Source organism: Paroedura picta, chromosome 3 (genome assembly GCF_049243985.1).
Source record: "Paroedura picta isolate Pp20150507F chromosome 3, Ppicta_v3.0, whole genome shotgun sequence".
Classification (NCBI taxonomy): domain Eukaryota; kingdom Metazoa; phylum Chordata; class Lepidosauria; order Squamata; family Gekkonidae; genus Paroedura; species Paroedura picta.
The window spans coordinates 28,946,384-28,967,946 of record NC_135371.1 but is presented as its reverse complement, the minus strand read 5'-3'; the positions used below and the strand labels follow the sequence as shown (position 1 = coordinate 28,967,946).

At 44.1% G+C, this 21,563-nt stretch overlaps 1 long non-coding RNA gene across 1 annotated transcript in view; it reads left to right on the top strand.

The window, feature by feature from the left end:
• The window catches only part of LOC143834560 (uncharacterized), a 45,589-nt gene that overhangs the window by 1,191 nt on the left and 22,835 nt on the right, over positions 1 to 21,563 (top strand). Inside the window, exon 2 of the long non-coding RNA XR_013229827.1 lies at positions 3,342 to 3,484. This is a non-coding gene — a long non-coding RNA (uncharacterized LOC143834560). The remainder of the gene's footprint in view (positions 1 to 3,341; positions 3,485 to 21,563) is intronic.

Sequence of the window (21,563 nt, the reverse complement as noted above, 5' to 3'; positions counted from 1 at the left end):
TGGCAGCGGCATTCTGGACCAGTTGTAGTTTCTGGATCAAGGTTAAGGGCAGGCCTGCATAAAGCAGAAGTCTAATCTGGAGGTGATCATCGGGTGGATCACTGGGGTTAGGTGTTCTGGGGCCAAGTGGAGCGCTAGTAGTTTGATTTGGTGAAGATGGCAGAATGCTAGCCACAATACTCACATGACCTGAGCCTCCATTGAGAGGGAGGCATCAAGAATCACACCCAGGTTTCTGGCAGAGTGAGCTACTGGTAGCCGTACTCCAGTGCATTTCCTCGCTCGGTCCCTTCCTACCTGGCCACAAGACCTCTGTCTTTGAAAGGCTGAGCTTCAGCTGATTCTGCTTGAGCCACCTAGTCACTGCTTTCAGGCAGCTGGCTAATGCTTCTGGGGGAGAATCAGGGTGGCTATCCCTCATGTGTAGTTCAGATGCAAAAGACCAACTGCGAGCGTGGAAGGAAAGTCATGGCTTGGGGCTGGAATTTTCTCTTCTCCTTCATGCTGTTTTCCCCAATGTATCTCTCTCTGTGACCGTTTATGCACTGGAGGATTCATGCTGGGCTGCAGGCTGGGGTTTTAGTTGTGGCAGGTTGCCCCACCTCTTCCTGCATCCACACGGGGGAGCATTTGGCCCAGTGCACCTAATCTGCCCCCTATTTGTATTCCTGCATGAGAGCTGGGGCACTGAAGTGCCCAGTGCATAAACGGTCTGTGTGTGGCTAAACTCTAAATCCGGGGCAGTTCTGTTCCAAAATATCCTATGCCTGGGATGAATATGTTCCCTGAGAAGACCAGTCCTAGGATGCTGTTGCTTTCCATCAGACCCTAACAAAGATCTTAGCCCAGCAGCAGTAAATTGACATAGGACCTGAATTTCACAGCAGATCCTCCAGGCAAAGAAGAAGAACAAAAGTTGGTTTTTATGCCAAGGAGTCTCAAAGCAGCTTACAAACACCTTCCCTTCCTGTCCCCATAATAGATATCTTGTGAAGTAGGTTGGACTGATGGAGCTCTGAGAAAAACTGTTCTGCTCTACTAGGACTGTGCCTATCCCAAGGTTGTCCATCTGACTACATGTGGAGGAGCAGGGAATCAAACCTGGCTCTCCAGAAGCTGCCACTCTTAACCACTCTTAACCAAGCTGACTGTCCATCTATTCTTCCAAAACAGTAGTGGGGGATTATTCCTTCCTTTCACAGAGCTCTTCCCCCTGCCCTTTCAAGGCTCTATTAATAAACCAATCAAGAGGTTAGGCAGTCAAACGTAAAAGGGAGTGTGCAATTATTTTTGGATGTGTACTTTGTACTTGCCTTTGACTTGAGTCAGCCAGCAATACATGCATGGCCCACTGGTCCGATCTTCAGATGGAGGAAACCATTTCAGCCTCACTGTCGGTGCTCCAATTAGCAGCAAATGCCCACACCAATCCGTTGGCCGGGTCCTTATTAACCCGATGGCGGGGTCCTTATTAGCTTTAGAATATATATATATAAAAGCTTAAAGAATTTTAAGCAAGGAAAATGAGGACGAGCTGCGAGAAAGACACAGGGTAAACCAAGGACAAATACATAATTGCCTGCAGGATTCGCAAAAGAGAGACACCGAAAGCAGCTAGAAGAAGTTCATGTTCTTTTTGCATGCAACATAGCCCAGTTAATGAACAATTTAGATGCGGTAGTTTCCCTCTGACTGAGGAAGCAGTGTGATTTGTTTTGCAGCTCGTCCTGCTAACAGTTCTGATCCTTCCCCTTTATTTCAGGGAGTACAGAATGAGGAGACAATCCAAAGGGCAGGCAGATTCATGAATTCATTAACAGTATTAGCAAAGTACTGATTGCAAACATACGGATCCACTCCAGCATTTTCCTCCCTCCCCACCCCAAGCCTTCTGACGGGGCTGTTCTGAAACTATGCAAAACAGAATCATTTTACTAGCCAAGCAGGGGTAAGTCTTTCTTCTTGCTTGGACCTCAGCATTATCCAATGGTCATTTAAAATTCTGTACCTGGTTCAGTGCATTAATTTGTATTCCCCTCACATATGCACACACACACACACACACACACAGAGTGACCTTGTCTCTTTTTCTGCAAAGGTGCTATTTTCTGCCTTAGCTGAAGTCCTCCAGTTCTAAGCCTAATAAATATGGTTTCATATTCCAGAGACTCAAACTAGCTTTAGGACTGAACATGAAAGACAATTATGTATTCCAGAGAATCAAGTGTGTAAAGCTCCCCCAAGCTGTACCACTTCAGGCTCTAGCAGTTGTGTATGTGTGTATGTGAATGCATGGATCTCCTCCCCTTTCTCCTGAGAAACCTCCATGTATATAGGGAAATAGTAAGAAAACTGACATTTTCTCCACAATGTTCTTCACACAATATTATCTACTCTCTAGGATTTCAAGCAGGATTTTTTCCAGGTAGAAACCAACTAGATGATCCTTTACTTGCTGTTGATATCAAGTACTGTACCTGGGAGCTTCTTCAGGAAGAGCATGTACTTGGCCACTGAGGCAAAGCCACCCCCTCACTTCTGTTTTCTTTTTGGACAGATCTTTGGAGTTCACAAACTAGAGCCAGGTCCAAAATAAGATTCTCCCAGGGGATGGAGTCAGATAAAAAAGAACCTTCTTGAGTGGATAGAGCTGGTCATAATTACCTTAGGGTTGCGAGCACTGAGTTGTGAAAGACCTGAAGACTTTGGGGGTGGAGTTGGGAGTGGGTGGGATTTGCGGCAGGGCAGAATCTCAGTGGAGTATGATGCTATAGAGTCCACCCTCCAAAGCAGCCATTTTCTCCAGGGGGACTGATCTCTCTCACCTGGAGATGAGCTATAATTTCATGGGATCCCCAGGTCCCACCTGGAGGCTGGCATCCCTAAATGACCCACTGCTATCTGCCTGCGCAAGTGCAGATCCACATCTTTGTTACTACAGATGATGCTACCAGAAAGCAACTCATTACCACATCCCAGATGAGGAATGCCGAGGCTGAGAGAGACATGAGTATTGCTTTTAATTGTGGCTTCTAAAATGACAGCAGTTTGTGTCGGAATTCTATTTGGACTTCAGAGTTTATTAAAAAGGCAATCACTCCATTGATTGCCATAACAATGGCAATCAGCCTTCAAAGGAGTGGGAATAGCCTGGAAATTGGGATGAGGAGGGAAACTACTTTGTCCTGAATGTGACATCTACGTCAATCAGGGCAGCGTAATGGGACTCTGGGTGGTTTCTGAGGAGATTTAGTGGCGGATTGCAATCTACTTTCTGTGTACTCCAATTCTGGTGGATGGATTGGCACCCGTTCCTAATTTTTTTTCCTTGGTTTGTTCAGGAAGGAAGCTGCCTGACGATTACTCCTGAAGATCACCGACTGGTGAATCTATGGACCAAGAGCTTTTGCAGAGCTTGTAAAGGGTGGATATTAAAGGAAAGAAGAGGCCTCAGCCTGAACTGACAGCAAGGAGGAATGAAAAGGTGAACTAGACACCGAAATAATGGCGGGTAAATGGATAATGCACAGTGAAAGAGAAATAGCCTTGCAAGACTGAAACGGGCTGGCGGGGTAGATACAACAGCATCCAAGGGTGCTGGCAGGCACTGGTGGTTTCTAATGAATAGCGAATATAATTTCTAGTGTTTCAACAGGAGCTGGGTAGTTGAAACATTAAGAGCTTGAACACATTTAAATAAAACATGACAGGATATTATAATGAACGCCATTATATTCATCCTCATGTGTTTAAGGAAACGGGTTCTGAACTAATTTATTCTGGAGTAAATCAGAGATGCCTTAATTTAAGTTTAGGCAATTACACTAACGGCAGACTAATGTGAGGGCAGAAAAATCTGTGTATAACTAGCAGAGGTGGTGAGACAGGCTAAAAGAGGGGGTGACCTTAGAAACTGTTGAAGACTGCAGATTGAAATCCAGGAGGAGAAGAGCATGGTTTGACTTTCTGCACCAGGTTGCTGAATATTCATGATCAATGATAAAATCATGAACTAGACATTTGGCAACGACATTCCCAGTGGAATGAAATGTTTGGAAGCATGTCCAGAGATACATTGCATAGGGAAGGGAGGGAGAGTGTACATGTGCATGCTCACAGGAAAGTGAGCTGATGAAAGTATGGGCACTGCAAATGAAAACAACTGTAGTACAGGAGCCAACAAAAGAGATGAGAGAGAAACATTAGAAAGGAGCTCTGCTAATTGCCTTGGGCTTAATGACACCCTACAGCTCCTAGTACATTGTCAATTTGGATAGCGCAGAAGACATTAGACCAAACAAGGTCATTAGAGGTATTAAGGCAATAGATGAAACAGCCATGCAGACTACCAAGGCTACTGGACCACAATGCAGTTTATACCAGGGATATGGAGTTATTTGGGGATGGGGGGAGGCAGAGAACAATTTTACATAGTCGTTAATTTGCTGTAGCCACATGATTAGGAAATTAGAAACTGTAGTGGAAGTAAATCTGCACAGATGTGAGAGCTCACACTCCCTAGTCCTCTCCTTATGTGCATTTTCTATGGGACCAAGAAACTGAACCAATTTATACCCTGGTAGCTCTGTGAAGAGGACCCTCCCAATAAAAGCATCTCCAGTGGCATGGGGAGAAGATTGGTGGTCCTCCCTAGAGGTCAAGGTGTAGATGTAAAACAGCTGAGGAGGGGCTGTGATATTCCTAGCACTGGCACTGGCCTCAAAGAAAGACCTGGCAGAAGAGCTCCATCTTGCAGACCCTGCAGAACTGTGACAGCTCCATCAGGGCCCTCAGCTCTCCCGGCAGCTCATTCCACCAGGTTGGGACCAGAACTAAAAAGGTCCTGGCCCTGGTTGAGGCCAGGCACACTTCCTTAGGGCCAGGGGCCACCAAGAGATTCTCATCCATTACAAATTGTAACAGATGTGTATAGTGGTGGGATGAACCCAGCAGTTGTGTCGTCCCATTCCCTCTACTACGTGCTAAGTGAAGGACAGATAGTGGTGGTGAAAGTGCCAACTCATAGCTGATTTATGGTGACCTTGTAGGGTTTTTCAAGATATGTTCTGAAATGTTTTGCCAATGCCCACCTCTACATAGGGACCCTAGTATTCCTTGGAGGTCTCCCATCCAAATATTAGCCCAGGCTATTTCAGCTTTTGAGATCTTAGCTATCCAGATCAGGACAGTGGACAGATACATGCTCCTAAAGACAGAAGTCCTCTGTACAATGTATGCAATGGGGAAGCGAGCACAAGTATGCTAGCTCCATCCCCTGCCGACATACAGCTGCTTTCTAGAGTAGGCCAGAATTTGCATCTTCAGGAAATACGTATAGATGGAGCAAACACTACTTCTGAGGAAAGAAGCTCTAAATATTACTCTAGCAAGATGCTGACATTTTATTCAAGCCTGTCTAGTTATTTTAGCTGCCAACAATCTTTTTAGTCAATAAACACGAGCAGATCTCTGCCCAAAAGTTATTTTTAAATAAATAATACCACACGTTTTTGCTTCAGAACTATCTTTTCTTCAATCCTCTCTTCTCATTTGTTTGTGTTTCCTCAGTTATTCTCTCCTTACATTATTATCTTCAGGCATCCTTCCTAATTAATGAGGTCTCTTTAGCTTTCTTTTAACTGATATTTACAGTGGGTTTTTTCCTGAGCATCCGGGGTGTTTTTTTTAAGAACCTATTGAAAGTTTCTCATCAGTGGAAGCATTTCCAATTTCCAAAATATCATCATCCCACGTGTGTGTGTGTATGTGTGGTTTTTTTTACCATGTTCAATTTTTAACCATTCCATTTGACGAGCCTACATATTTTGTTTCTTTGGCTGGAGGTGCTTTTGATGTAGACAGATTTTTGAAGCTTTTTTCAGACAGTAAACTGCTCGTATTTCCTACTAGAAAAACACTTTTTTTCATAATCAAGAAAGTGGCATTTACAAATGCCTTGAAGGTTGTCTCAAACGGTCTGCCGACTTCTGTGGGGACAGTGTGGTCCTATTCAAAAAAACTCGTATATCTGACCTGTTCTTGTACAGAATAATGTCCCCTCGGTGCTGTAGCAAAAAAAAAATATCCCGGACTGAATCTGATCAGTCCATTCTAATCATTCCCCTCATTTTATTTTATTTATTTATTTTTGAGATTTCTAAACCTCTGTCCCCCAAAACTGGTTTTACTGCCTGCAAAATGATTATTTAATATACATTTAGTTATAAAGTTATTATTCATGCCCTTTTTGATGGTGTGCAGCTCTTGCAATGAAGACAGACATGAGGCTGCCAATGGGGCACACCTGTGCTGACTATCTCATGCAACCCATCCAATGGCAGGTAATAATGAGCGGCAGAGACTTACCTCGGCCGCTTTTTGGCTGGGTGGAGGGCGGGCAGTGGAAGGAGCGGCACGAGCAGCTGGCCACAGAATTCGCCGGGCATGCCGCTGTGTCGGCACGCACGCTGTGCTGGAGGCAGGGCTCAGCGGCACTGATATAAAGAGTGCCATGTGCTGGGCCCCGTCCTATTCACCTGCGCGCCGGACAACGGAACCCTCCCTATTGTAAGTTACTTGTTATGATGTTTTTCGTCACAGCGGATTGTAACATGACTAGAGCCTGTTTTTATTGTGAGCCGGTGTGCAATTGGACTCACAGGGGAGCGGGGCCTTCTTAAGAGGGTGATGTTTGAGCAAGAGGCCCACCCAGCGGGGGGGCATACTTGCTCATGGCGACCAGATGGCCCTAGGTGGGACAGCCAAGGTGGTTTGCGCCCTTTGGCCCCTGCATTATGGGCCATCTCCCACAGTACAGGGTCCAAGAACTCAGGATGACGTGTTTCCCAGCGGGAAAGGGCGATGGATCCTGAAGGGTCTTGGACTCGGTTGGCAGCCAGCAGGCTGTGTAGGCCAGGCTCCAGTTCATGTTATGCCAACCCCATGTTTTGGGGAGGTTTTTGTTAAATAAAGCTGTGGCCATATTTTAAGCCATATCAAGTGTCGCGTTTTCACTGCCAATATCTGAACTCCTACCTGCCAAAGGAAGGCTAAAGAAGCCTCCAGCTTATAGTTTTTGCTGCAACAACTGACACAAACGTAAGAACTTCATTGACTGGCTAGGGGGTACTAACCCAAGATGTAGCTTGGAGTTCTGTCAGAAATAGAACTGACTTCCAGACCACATTTCCCCTAAAGGAAAAATGGCAGCTTTGGAGGGCATATTTTATGGCATCACATTCCCACGGAGTTCTCTTCCTTCTCAGCCCTAGAATACCAATGCATAATACAAAGTAAAATACCATTTGTTTAAAAGTTGCAAAAAGAGGAACAGAAGTCTATCAGAATGTCAGTACCTATAGATCAGGGGTAGTCAAACTGCGGCCCTCCAGATGTTCATGGACTACAATTCCCACGAGCCCCTGCCAGCGAATGCTGGCAGGGGCTCCTGGGAATTGTAGTCCATGGACATCTGGAGGGCCGCAGTTTGACTACCCCTGCTATAGATAATCAGAGAAATACGGGTGAAATATTTGTGTAGCAATGGGACATGTTCTGTGACAGAAGGATGACTCAAATAATAACAGTAGGTTCCCCTGAAATGAGGGAGGCCAGTGCACAAGCTTGTTCCTCCCTCCCAATGGATCGGCCCCATGCAAAACAATCACCAGCCATGACAGATAAAAGCAAACAAAACTAATGCGAAATATACAAAAAGCAAAGCCTTAATCAATCATACATATCATGAAAACAAGGGTAGGAAGGGCAGGATCTCTTCAAAGTGCCAGAGTGAAGGAAAAGCCATTACAGGAGAAGAAGGGTGGAACCCAGTGAGAAATGCAGCATAGTAAGTGAACCTAAGGACACTGGGATGCCTATATAATAATACAAGATCACTGACTCCAGCGTAGCAAGTAGATAGGCAGAGTCTTCAATTATAATTTCTTTAATGAGTAGTATTTAATGATTCCCAACACGTTTCGCTAAACAGCGCATTATCAAGGGATTCCAAAATCTTGAAAACAAAAATATCCAAAACTATGGGCAGTAATTACCATAAGTATGAAATAATATATGTATTGAAAAATTATTAAACCTTGTCATGAATACATACTGAAAATCAAAACAATATATCCTCTATCCTATTGTATTGATGTTCAGTATGCATTCATGACATGGTTTAATAATCTATATACATAAAATTGTGACCATACATCCTGAGAAAATGCTGAAGGTTCTGAAGACTCCTATTGGTGGAATCTCCCCCACTGAGATCCAATAGCTGTTCCTGCTCAGGATTCGACCCCCCCACACACACACAAATACACAAACACAAACACTTCAGGCCTGTTGTAAATGGAGCCTCTAATGCAGTGGTTCTCAACCTTGGGGTCACCTGGCGCCTTCTGGGGGGTCCACAAGTTGGTTGCTGCTGAGGTGACGGGCGGCCGCAAGGGGCAGCAAGCAAGGGCGGCCAGCCACAAGTAGTGGTGTGCGGCTGCGTGGGCAGGAAATACTAGGCAACAGAAGAGAGGGCAACATGCGGCAAGCAGCAGCGACAGGTGGTGGTGGCAGGTGGCGGGTGGTGGTGAAGGAGGAACCATGGAAATGGCTGCCTCCATGCTGCCTTGACTGTTGCACGCAACACAAGGAGCAGCGTGGAGGTGGCCATGGCTCCCCCGGCCCCACCGCTGCCTGCCGCCCACCTCCGACCGCTACCATCACCTGCTCACCTACTACGAGGTGACAGCAGCTGGAAGTGGTGATAGGCAGTGGAAGGCGATGGCAGCAGGTGGCAGGTAGTGGCGGCAGGCAGCGGCAGAGGATCCATGGCAATGGCCGCCTACACACTCCTCTGCCTGTTATGTGCCTGCAAGTGCACACACACACACTCGCATGTGCTGACCGCACTTCTGCCGCTGTTGGGGTCGCGGAGTTAGAGCGGTTTAGAACCGCTGCTCTAATAGCTCCTGAATGAGGCGAGGGATGCTTTTCCGGGAGCAACACAGGGGAGTCTGAGGGCATGTGTGTGCTTTCCTTTTGAGGGGGAAATCTGTCCCCTTCTGCCTAACTGTTGTCTGACAGGGAGGCCACAGAAAAGCCCCTTCTCAAAATACTGCTCTGGCCGACCTTGCTGCTGGTGAGACGACACAGCCAAGCCATGTGTGTCTCTTCTCCACCACTTTCTGAACATCTGAGGTCTACCATGCAAGGCTGTTGTGCAGATGAAATTGGATACTGTTGTGGGTGTTATTTTGCCTCCTGTTTCATCTGCCTAACATCCCTGTGCAGTAGCCTCAAGTGTTTCCTCTCTAGAACAACCTGTGTGGGAGGCTCAAATGTTTCTTTTGCACAACAGCCCTGTCCACCCTCCAAAGCAGCCATTTCTGCCAGGAGAGCTGATCTTTATAGTCTGGAGATGAGCTGTAATTTCAGAATATCTCCAGGCCCCACCTGGAGCTTAGCTACCTCTGGGTTGGAAATATTCCTTGAGGTTTGGGGATGGGGCCTCAAAACAGTACAATGCCTCAGAATCCTATTCTCCTGCATATAAGGATATTTTGCCTGCAGAGCTGATCATAATAGTCTAGAGATGAGCAGCAATAGTAGAAACAATGGTAGAGGTGTCCTTTACCAGCAACAGTTTGTATTTTTTGGCACAAACACACAGATAGACCAACTGGATAGTAGAGACAATGGTAGAGGGTTGTAGGCTGAGCTTGGGGTAATGTGGCCTGGGTTGTGGGCTCTGGCCAGCCCTTGCCAGCAACAGTTTTTATTTTTTTGGCACAGACAGACAGACCAGCAAGGGTCCTAAAAGTCTGGAAACTGCAGGAAGATCTAAATAATGTATATTTAGCCCCTGTGACTGTAAATGGTAAACAAGCAACTGGCTGGAGAGACACAGGGACTAAAGTGACTTTGCTCAAGCCTGGCCTGAAAAATAAAAATCAGAATTAGCCATGAAGGTCCTATGAAATAAAAGGCCCAGAATTTCAAGTGAAGTTACTTTGGGAGTTCACATACAAAGGATTACCAGGAAAGGTGACAGTGAGACTTTGTGGGGGAAAGTTTTCCAGCTTTTTAAGGCAATGATTTGGCTTTGTGGACAACAGGGCCTGCAGTTGCCAGCAGTAGGCCCCAGGCTTCAAAAGGGCAGACATCACCAGCCAAGCAACAGACTACGTTGGCTAAGCCCAGTGAAAGCAAAGTTTGGAAGTGGGGCTTCAAAAGGGCATCATGCCTCAGAGTCCACACTCCAAAACAGCCATTTCTGCCTGGGGAGCTTTACCGTCTGGAGATGAGCAATAATTCCAGGAGATCTCTTGGAGGTTGGCTACCCCTGGGTTGGAAATATCCCATGAAAGTGGGGCCTCAAAAGGGTATAATGCCTCTACAGCCACCCAACCAGCCACATATTGCCCCCGGCCTATTTTAGGTCAAGAAAACATTGCAGAGAAGAGGTAAGGTTGCTTGATAGGTGTAGGTTCACGTTCTGTAATTCCACACTTCCTGGGTGTGTTTGAACCTGATTTGGATCTGGACCATTGTGCACAGAGAAACTTCCTCTTAGAGTTGTCAGCTTCCAAGTGAGGCACAAAACCCACACCAAACCATTGCATTACAATACTCAGTGGGCTTTACTATTAATTTTTTCAATACAAATATTATGCATTGGAAATCATTAAAGAATACTACCCATTAAAGAAATTATAGTTGAAGATGGGAGACTCCTTGCCTATCCACTTGCTACGCTGGATTCAGCAATCGTGTATTGCCATATAGATGTCCCAGTGAACTTTGGTTTACTTACTAGAGAGAACGAAGAGGCCAGGTGCCCGTGAGTGGCCAGATTTAAAGGGGCTGCTGACCTAGCCCTGCTCCACCTTCTGCTGATGCCTTCTAATTGCATCAGTGGTGCACAAAGCTGCCTGGGATGGGTTACCACAGCAGAACTCTTCCAGCCAAACTGAGCCGTCCTCTGCCCCAGAATCTCCTGCAGCCATAACCAACGACTTTTGGTGAGTAGCAGCCACATTAGTCAATAATAATTCCATCAGAAAACCATCAGTCGGTGGTTATAATGGTCCTCAACCATGTCTGAACTAGGAATGTGTATGACAAATCAGCTTTCAGGTGTTTGTTTCACTTCCTGGGTGTTTCCCCCCCCCCAAAAAAAAAAACCAGGTTTGTTTTGTTTTTCATCCCTTGGAAAATTTGGGAACTGTTCACCAGGTATTCCACTTACCTGACAGACAAAGCTTGCTGACATTGCATGACAACTGCGGCATTTTGAGCACCAGAGTAGAACAGAAGAGAAAGTGATGAGTGTATGTTCTGTCACCTGTTCATGGTCAAGTCAAAAATGGAAGCGACTCATTGCAGTTCCACAGGACATGACATGAACTAGGCAGAGAATACGAAAGGCACAGATCGGGTCATTCTTGTGCAGATCTGGAGAGGGAAATAAACTACAGAAAATATGGAGTCCAAAAGACAATGATGGATTATCAGACTGGCTTTACAGTTACAGCTATATTTGTGTGTGTATTTGAGGGGGGGATTGGCTCTGAGATATACTTCTTAAAACTTGATCATTAAAATTTAAAATCTGAAACTGAAATCAGTATAGTCAGTATATCCTAAATCGCCAATACTTGTTTAAATTTTAATTGCAAACTTCATCCCTACTCTTCTCTACAGTATGGTAAAATATTTCATAAATATTTTATAAATTACACTCCGCAGACACCTTAGCTTAATATTGTTTAAGTTTCAGTATTTACTAAAAGTAAGAATCAGAAGCAACCGAAGTTCGCAATTAGGGATGGGCATGAACCTTGTTTTTGTGGTTTGGTTCATGGTTCGGGACTGAACCATGAACCAAACCACAAACTGATACATTGACTTACAAACCAAACTGGTTTGTATCAATCAGTTTAGGACCCTGCTTTATGCTGCCTGCTGCTTTTTGCAGGGAGCAGAAAGCAGGAGTTTAAAGCGCTCTGAGATAGTTAACCCCCTGCTTTCTGCTGGGCTACCAAAAATGGCAGGGAGCAGAAAGTGGCAGGGAGCAGAAAGTGTGAAGGGGAAATGGCTCTCAGCTATTTAAACCAAAGAGTTGAGCAATGGGGCAGGGGGGGGAGAGCAGAAAGCCATTTAAACCCCTTCTTTCTGCTCTTCATAAACCACCACAAATTGTTTTTTAAATTGTAGAATCATGAACATCACTTCTTGAACCACGAATCAGCTAAAATTAGCTTGTGAGCCAGTTTGTGCCCATCCCATCTCCAGTGGCAAAATGTTTCAGATAAATCTTGTCCCATCATAAAATGGACACTCTTTATTTAGGAATCTACTGCTGACCAATTGAGAGTTTTGGAGAGAATCACCTATATGATGGATGAAATATCAACTACTTTGGGGCATTAATTGACTTTGTTTTTAAGAGCACGTTTACAGTTTCAATCCACTGCTCCGCTGGCCAATCGTTTCCCCTCAAAAGCACCTTCTATTCTAAATTCAGTTACGACACACCAGACATGAAAAGGCAGACCTTTCTTGTTTAATACTTAATTGTGCTTATGGCTGTTTTACTGTAGGAGGGAGCTCTGATGAATTTAATATTTCATAATACCATATGTGATGCTGGGCTGATAGAGGGGGAAAGAGAGCTATTTAATTTGCAATTAGCTTTTAATAAAAAATATATGACTAATGGAGATTCTGCTGAATCATACCCTTGGTGTGTGAGTGAATCTGCTTATTTATTTTTAACAGTTCAAAACTATTTTTAACTGTTTAGATATAACAAGACCAGGGTCTAATTTATCCAAACCAATGGCACTATGGCCATTTGAAATGCAACCCCACAGAGTCTTCTTCCTCATGGCAAAGTCATAGGGGTGCAGCCGCTATGTACGTCAATCAATTTTGTTGCTGTGCCACTGTAAACCATATTTGTTGGTGTGTTGACAACTGGAAATTCCTCCTAGTGATCATGTGTTATTGGGCTGATTGGGCTGCAGAATCAAATTTAAATTTGGGGAAAAGGCTTGATATCTGGCAGTGTTCAAACTTCACCATTTTAAAATATTGGTAATTGATTGAAACTGGCTTTCTCAATCAAAAGAGATTTGTATGAGGGGTTTTTTGCCTATTAAGAGACATTGACTGATTGACAGTACAGCAGAGTTAGATCCTTCAAATGCCATTGACTTCAGTGGAAGTAGAAGAGTGGCCACTGCTCAAGATTGTACTACAAATGAACAGAGTTGGGAGGCAGCAGTCAGCTCTAGTTAGACCGCTGCTTTGTGGTAGCTGTTGGATGCTGCCAACTGTTGATAGCAACGTACTGGCAAAGGACAGCTGTTACTCCAAGGCTGTTGTATGTCAAGTGATGCTGCTGAATATCAAACATTCATCAAATATCCAGGCAATAAAATATAGTCCAACATATTTTTAATCAGTAGCCACTGAGGCCTCATTTTATCTCGAGTCCCGTACTAATCATAGGGGATGCTAATATCCATATCACTTAAGAGTTGCCATGGGACCAGATGGCACCAGCATCTCGTCTTTATGTCCTGTTAGAAAGAGAGAGAGAGATCATCCTCCAACAATATACTGCAAGTTTTCTGCTTGAACCAATAGGCTGTGTGTCTCAACGTGTTGCTTTCAGCATGATCAGCACTGTGCAGCTGGCATGTGTATTGGGACAGCATGCACTAAACATTTTGTATTAGGAAATTGTTGTAGTAGTTCCACTGTCACTGAGACCGTTTATGCAGTGGGCACTTCACCGCCCCAGCTCTCGTGCAGGAGCACAAATCAAGGGAAGATGAGGCGCACTGGGCCAAATGCTCCCCCATGTGGGTGCAGGAAGAGGTGGGGCAACCTGCCACGACTAAAACTCCAGCCTGCAGCCTGGCATGAAACCTCCAGTGCATAAACGGTCTGAATGATGACTTTTACTAATTTAGCAAGCAAAGCAAGGTTTTTGATTCAGTCATTGATAGGCTCAAGAAGTGGTCTAAACTGAATACAATGAATTAGTTAAATATAAGTATGGTTGCCTGATGTGTTTATTGAGGAGTGGTGGTGGGACAAAAAAAATGTATATATTTTTTAACTTTTATGGTTGGGGTACATTTGACTGGATAGTCAACATTCCAAGCTCCTAAAGATTGGGAAGAATAAAAACCCATATGGCTAGAACTATCTACAGCTTTTTTTCTTGAATATTTTGAAATGTCTTCCAATTAACATTTCAAAACAGAGATAATTTAAGATAAAATAATGAACCCCGTCTAAGACTCCTGCAGAATATGACCGTCCCAGCAATAAAATAAGTGGAAGACAAATTAATTGCATGCTTCCTCCAGTACTAGTTTCTATGGCAACTGTTTTCAATCTGGCCTATTAAAGCAGAAACAATCAATAATGATTCAGATAACTTTGAAATAAAATAGAAATACAAACTTCAAAAAGATGTATTGTTTGCTTTACTTCCAAATACAGTACGAAACTATGGTGGTGGGGGGGGGAAGACACTGACTTGCACAGAGATGGAATTTTTTGGGGAAAGGAAGGTAGAAATAGTAGAGCAAAAAGATATTTGTGATGTTCAGAAATAATACTCGCCTTGTTTTGCTGTAATTGTGCTTTGGAAATTGTCATCATTTGTATTTATTCCTGAGTTTTAGAGATATAAACTACTTGGCTTTAAAGCCAAATCAATGTGTTCAGTCCTTAAAATTTAAAAATCCACATTTTGAAGAAGAAGAGTTGGTTCTTACATGCTGCTTTTCTCTACCAGAAGGAGTCTCAAAGTGGCTTACAATCGCTGTCCCATTCCTCTTCCCTCAACAGACACCCTGTGAGGTGGGTGAGGCTGAGAGAGCCCTGATATTACTCCTCTATCAGAACAGCTTTATCAGTGCGGTGGCAAGCCCAAGGTCACCCAGCCACCTGCATGTGGGGGAGGAGCGAGGAATCAAGCCCGGTTCGCCAGATTAGAAATCTGCGCTCCTAACAATTACACCAGGCTGTGTGTATGTAGCTTGCAGAAGTCTCTTGTTCTTTCCCATCTTTTCCCTTAGCACATCAACTTAAAGGGGGGAGAGAAAGATGGAGAGAAAAGTTGATAGGATGATCACATGTGTCATCAAGATTGTTATTTGTGTATTATGTTCGCCCATGCAGGCGAGCAAATGTGTACATAAATAAAACACTGCCCATAAAAAGAATTTCAAGGTAGTCATCCTATAGGCCAATTATGCACGGCTGCCGAAACGGCGATTTCGGGTCACATGGAAAACGCGGAGGGGGAAGACGCGACGCATACCAGTTATACACGGGGCGGGGCGCGACGGCGGCAAAACCCAGAGTAACCGATTATGCACGCGCCGATCCGGGCGCCGCTTCTGGTTGCGCCCCGCTCACCCGGAAGCTGCGCTTTCTTCCGCGTTTCACTGACGCGGCTTTTTCGGCGGCATGCACCGAAGCTGCAGCCGGTTGCAGCCAGCTCCGTGCGTTATCCGTGATTTTAGTCGCTGCCATTCCACCCCGAATGTGCGCTAAACCCCCCGTGCATAATGGGTCATACAAAGGCATTGAGATAACTTTTGGGCACTGTTTGGGCGTTGAGAATACAGAAGAGGAGGAAAAGATACAAATAAGCTCAAACCTGCAGGAAGTGGCACATGTTCTAATTTCAGAATTTATTTAAATTGACCAGAAATTAAACTGGAATGAAATGCAGCACGGAGTAAATTTTTGGAACAATAAAGGAGCAGAGTAGCACATCTACTCATCATCAAAATAGATAAGTCTTTCACATCCTGTTCATCAGATTTCTACTGTAAGGTAGCCTACATACTGAATCTACATGAGCTGAATTTTGCAATATGCATAGCTTATGCAAATAGAACACATTTGTACAATTTCTTTTTCATAATAGTCTGCCATTTTTATTATTTTGCATAATTGGCTCAGCTTCTCCTAGTTAATTGGGCTAGAGAGAGAGGATCTCAAATCCACCAAATCTCAAACCCACTAAATACAACTACTCACTAAACTCAGCAACTATTCTTGTGTTTGAGAATGTATTAGCATTTACCTACACATTCTTGAGCACATCTCCACGAATTTAAGTACTAGAAACTTGTTTTTAATGGATTCTCAAATGCTTAAGAAACCAAATTTTGCATCCAGCTACCTTATCAGTTCCAAGCAAACCCACATCCCTTTGCATAACTTCTAAACATACCTGACTGTCAAATGAATAAACAATGGTATCTTTCCTTCTGCATACTTTTAATTTATGCCCACGGAGCTGTTCCATATTATCTGTCAAAGTTAGAAGGGGGTCATCAGAACAGGGTAGAAATGCCCATATGTGAAAGGAGCAAGCTGGGTTAATGTGTTTCTGTTCTCTCAGAACTGTATGCCCTATAGAAGCATATTTGCTGGCATCTTATTTTATCCGTAGCATGTAGCTTCTGTCAATTAGACATCAACTCCACGCTTCCTGGGAACTCATTTCTCTAACAACAGGTGGTACACCATCCACCTGCCACTCTCAGGGAATGCTGCTGATTGCAGGGACTGTTAAGATTCGGGCTGTGGTGAAAATTAATTGTTTGCCAGCCTGTAGTTAATCGTTGCACAAAAGCGGTCACAACAATGGGAGAGTTTAAATAAGTCTTCCATACAATAGAGAAAGAGAAAACTTGACAAAAGTTCTTTCTTAAGAGAGAAACAAAGAACACGTTAATTCTCAGACGACGATTCATTACCCGGAATTAATGATGTGCGACTGATTCAGAACACAAACCATAGTGCCGTTCAAATATGGGGTGCGAACAGAATGAATAGAACTGGAAGTACACATTAGATGTCAGTTCAATTGCTCTTGAATGCCCTCCTCCAATAAAGGGCCTGATCCAAACAATTCCTACTGGTGAAGACAGGCAAAAGGGTCTCCTTTGACCACCATGAAAAACTATGTTGGAATCACCAGATCTTCATGGACAAAAGCTATGTGGGGTTATGGGCTGTGGTCAGGAAGAGAATCTGGTGAAGTTGAGTGGAAGTGCTGACTGAATCCAATGTACTGTCTATAACAACTTCACCAAGCCCTAACACATGGTATCTCCCCTTCTACCTTTCGCCAAACGTTGTGGGACAGGGAGAAGAACAATACTATGGTAGCTATTTCAGAGTGAGAAGTTGGAATAAAATGGTGGATTGCCCTTTTCAGAAGTCCCCTCCCACACACACACACACATTTAATGTAACTGGAAGCTCCTGCAGATGGTATCATGTACAGTAAATGCCCTGCCTTCCAGTGCCAGTTTGAAAGATAAGAACACAGATTCCTAGCTGATGGATAGACTTTGACTCGTATCAGGAGAAACCTCTGACAGTCAATATATAGCTTCTCTCCATAACTGCTTTCTCCCTGAAGCAGAACGGGTGGAGTTCTCATGGCAGGGAATAAGTGGAATGGACTTGGTGATACACAATGCTTACAGAAGCATTTCATCTGGAGGATCACTTTAAAAAATAAGGAAGCATTGAAGTGCTTAAAGCAAAAAGAAGCAAACAGTTGCCAACCAACAGTTGGTGGGATGTGAAGATACGAACGGAAAAGGGATCCAGAATGTATTCTTGTAGGGCTACTCCTACACCTCAGTACTATTATTTGCTCATGACATTTAATCACAAGAAATACTGATGATACAAAATAAAATGGCCTTATTTAGGGAGGAAGAACCCAGTTTCAAAGGGAGGAAGAGCCCAGTTATGAAAAACATCCATTGATTTCCAGGGTTCCCAGTTCAACCTTAAAAGCTTCTCCTCATTTGAATAAGGGTCCCTCCATTGGTTATGAATCTGTATTCTGATCTTTCGAGGTGATCTTAGATGAAGGGGCATTTACTGCAAATCTGTCCAACAACATGTAAAACAACCATATCTCATAAATTCATAAGGTCATTGAGAGAGAGAAACACTGCTGATTTATTCAATTGAACACCCCCATATGGGCTCCAACTATCTACGGGCATTTGTTTCTTCTCTGGTGTGTATGAAGTTTTATTTCTTAAAGCTGAAAACTTTTCCGCCTATCTGCAAAAGAAGTGGCTAGAACCTGGCATCAGTTTATCAGTCTTCTGCACGGGGAGGGTGTATTTTCACCGCCGTCCTTTTTCTTTATCTGGCGACAGCGTTCATTGTCTGTGAGGTATTCTTCGATTGTCAATCCTACATAAATTTGTCACTCTATCAGCGTCTGCGTGGGTGGCTTCTGAGGAAGCTGCGACTTGATTTAGTAAAATAAACCCTGCACTTTGCGTCTCTTGGGTGCTGGAACTATGAATACTTTGCCGAGATTGAGATGCGATTGCATGCCACAGTCTGTCTTCCCCTCTGTAGGCGCTGCATTATTGTATTACCCGTATAGCTGGCAATTTAGTAAATAAATCAGACAAAATGTTTGCTCTATCAAAACTACAGCATCTCTTCATGTTGCACTTCTGAGGGAAGCAAAGAAGAGAGGCGATGCCTTGGAGGTGAATGGAAAGGCATGTGTTTTGAGATGCAGAGAAGGATGCTTGTTTAAAGTCTCTTTAGAGGTACCTCTTTTGAGGTATGCGTCCCTAGAAATATAGCTATCAGTTTAGGCCCTTTCACACTTGGAAGCAGACCCTGGGCAAGTGATCTATCCACAGTGCCAGGCTCACAAAGCAGCCCAGCTGGGCTGAACCACTGTCTTTTGCTCTTTGTTTGTATACTTGGTCAGGAAAGGTTTCCAACATTACTGCAATTCTAGAGCAACACATCAGTCAGGGTGATCAGAAGTTGAAGCTAGACTGCTGGTTAGTGTCAGCTCTCCGGAACATGTGAGCCTAGTGGTACCGCAACTGCACTGGCCACCAACCCTTTTTTGAGCCCAAATCAAGGTATTGGTTTTGGCTCAAGACCAGGATGTCTGTAGAACTGTCTTCTCCCATATGTTTCTGCCTGGGATTAAGATAATGAGAAGAGGTTCTCCTCACTGTTCCATCAATCAAAGAAGCTTGCTTGGTAGGTACACAAGAGAGAGCCTTTTCAGTGGTAGCTTCATTATTCTGTAGCAGCCTCCACAGGGCTGTCCAACTTCCAGTTGGAGATGGTTTTACTTAGGACTTTATTTGATTAAGTTATTGGCAGTCCTAAATTGTGATGTAACCATGTTAGTTGATCTAAAATTTGATCTAAAATGCAAGTCACCTTGAGCTCCACAAGGCAGACAGGAGGCTCATAAATGTTTTAAGTAAATAAATAAAATGGTAAGGTACCAATGGTTCAGTGAAGGTCTCCCTCAAAATGGGGGAATGCAGTGAGTGCTGAAGATTTTTTTAAATTTAAATCAAGCCAAAAACGGGGGAAATAATCAATTCATGGGTGTTTTGTCCGCAGTGGTGGCTGTCCTTGTACATGGATGAAAGTTATGATTGAGTGACATGAAGGGTGAGGAGACTGACAAGTCATTTGGAAAATAACTGAACATGCCTCACCGCTTGTTCTAAATAGTATTTTCAAGCAGGGTTTTAAGGATTGAACTTTTGAACTCATAACTGACTGTAGAGTTTCATGCAAAACCTAGAAGCAGAATCACCAATGAATGTTTAATGGAATGATTCAGTAACCTCAAAGGCTGCTGGTGGAAGGAGGAGGGGTGTTAATGCTTACATAAGAACAGAAAATGCATCTCAAGCATGTTCACAGAAAAGGGCACTGTGGATTGGCAAAACCCCATCTGCTCTCCAAGAGGTACCAGGTGGTCCCTTATCCATGCACAAACCAAACAGAAAGCCTCCGAGCTTCAACAGGATTGCTAAAGCCTATGCCTTTCAAATCAAAGTGGGAATTACAGTTCCACTAGGCCGATGCAAAAAATAAAAGGGGGTTTGCTTTTAAATATATGAAACACCTCTGGATTATATTTCATATTCAAGAACAATTGACACATAAATTCAGGAGTAACACCTGTCCATGTCTTCTTAGGCTTGTGTTGGAAACGTGCATAAATTGGGAATATTTTTTTGGAGGGGGGGGAATCCTTGCATTTAATGGAGCAAAGGAAACGACTCATGAATTCATAAATTATCTCAAGAGCCAAGGCTATCCTGACTTTCCCTGGCTAACATTTTTCAACACCTGATCCAGGAATTCTCATGCGTCGCTGCTGGACAGCCACATGGTGTTCTGAACGAGGATCTTCCTGCCAAACAACTAGCTGGTCCTGTCAGTTTTGATAGCACTGATTGCATATTGCAGGGGAGCTGAGTGTCCATCACCAGTCTCCCACCCATCAAGCAGGCGATTGGTACTGTCAGATTTGACAGACCTGATTCTCTGCTTGGCAACACATTCAGGAATTTTCTCCTCAGGGAGAGGTGGAGATACTTCAGGAAAAGGGCAACAGTAATAGGGAAAGTGTTAAAACAGCTTCCTTATAAGAAAGGACGGCAGGACTGGGAATGTTTGAGTTGGGGTGGGGTGGGGTGAAAGACAATGAGAAAGATTTATAAAGTCATGAATCATGGGGAGAAAATAATTAGATCTCCTGCTTGACACTAAAACTTGGGATCACCCACTGAGATAGATGGGCAATAGATTAAGGTTTTTAAAAGTGGAAGTACTTCACACAGCACATAATTAACTTCTAGAATGTTTTGATGAATAATGTAGAGATGGTCACTGGTTTTCATTCATGAAGGGTAAGCTTACTGACGATTATAAACCAGATTAGCTACATGGAACCTCCTTGTTCAGAGGCAGTACTTCATTGAAGATCAGTTGCTGGTGTGGCCTCAGTTTATGGGTTCAGTGGGGCAGAACTTGGAATTAATCCTGCAATAATTCAAGGAGAACAAAGCATTTTTACTTTTCACTTAACAGAACAATGATCTTTTAATGTCCAAACAATTAACTTCTTTCTCCTTCATAGCCTGCCATGCTCAAAGTGGAACTGTTTAGGTTCTGTCAGGGCCCTGATCTCCTCTGGGAGCTCGTTCCACCAGGCAGGGGCCAGAATGGAGAAAGCTCTGGCCCTGGTTGAGGTCAAGTGTGCTTCTTTGGGGCCAGGGACCACCAGGAGGTTGGAGGTAGTAGAGCGCAAGGCTCTTTGAGGGGTGTAGACGGAGAGGCAATCCCTCAGGTATACTGGGCCCAGACCGTGTATGGCCTTAAAGGTGATAACCAAAACCTTAAGCCTGATCTGGAATTCAACTGGGAGCCAGCGCAGCTGCTGAAGGATGGGCTGGATGTGGGACCTCTGAGATGTTGCTGTGAGGACTGTGGCAGCTGCGTTCTGGACCATTTGCAGTTTCCAGATCAAGAATAAGGGCAGGCCAGCGTATAGTGAGTTACAGAAATCCAGCCTAGAGGTGACTGTCGCATGGATCACTGAACGGGTCCAAGTAGGACACTAGTAGTTTGGCTTGGTGAAGGTGGTAAAATGCCAGCCGTGCTGCCGTTGTGATCTGAGCCTCCATTGAGAAGGAGGCATCAAG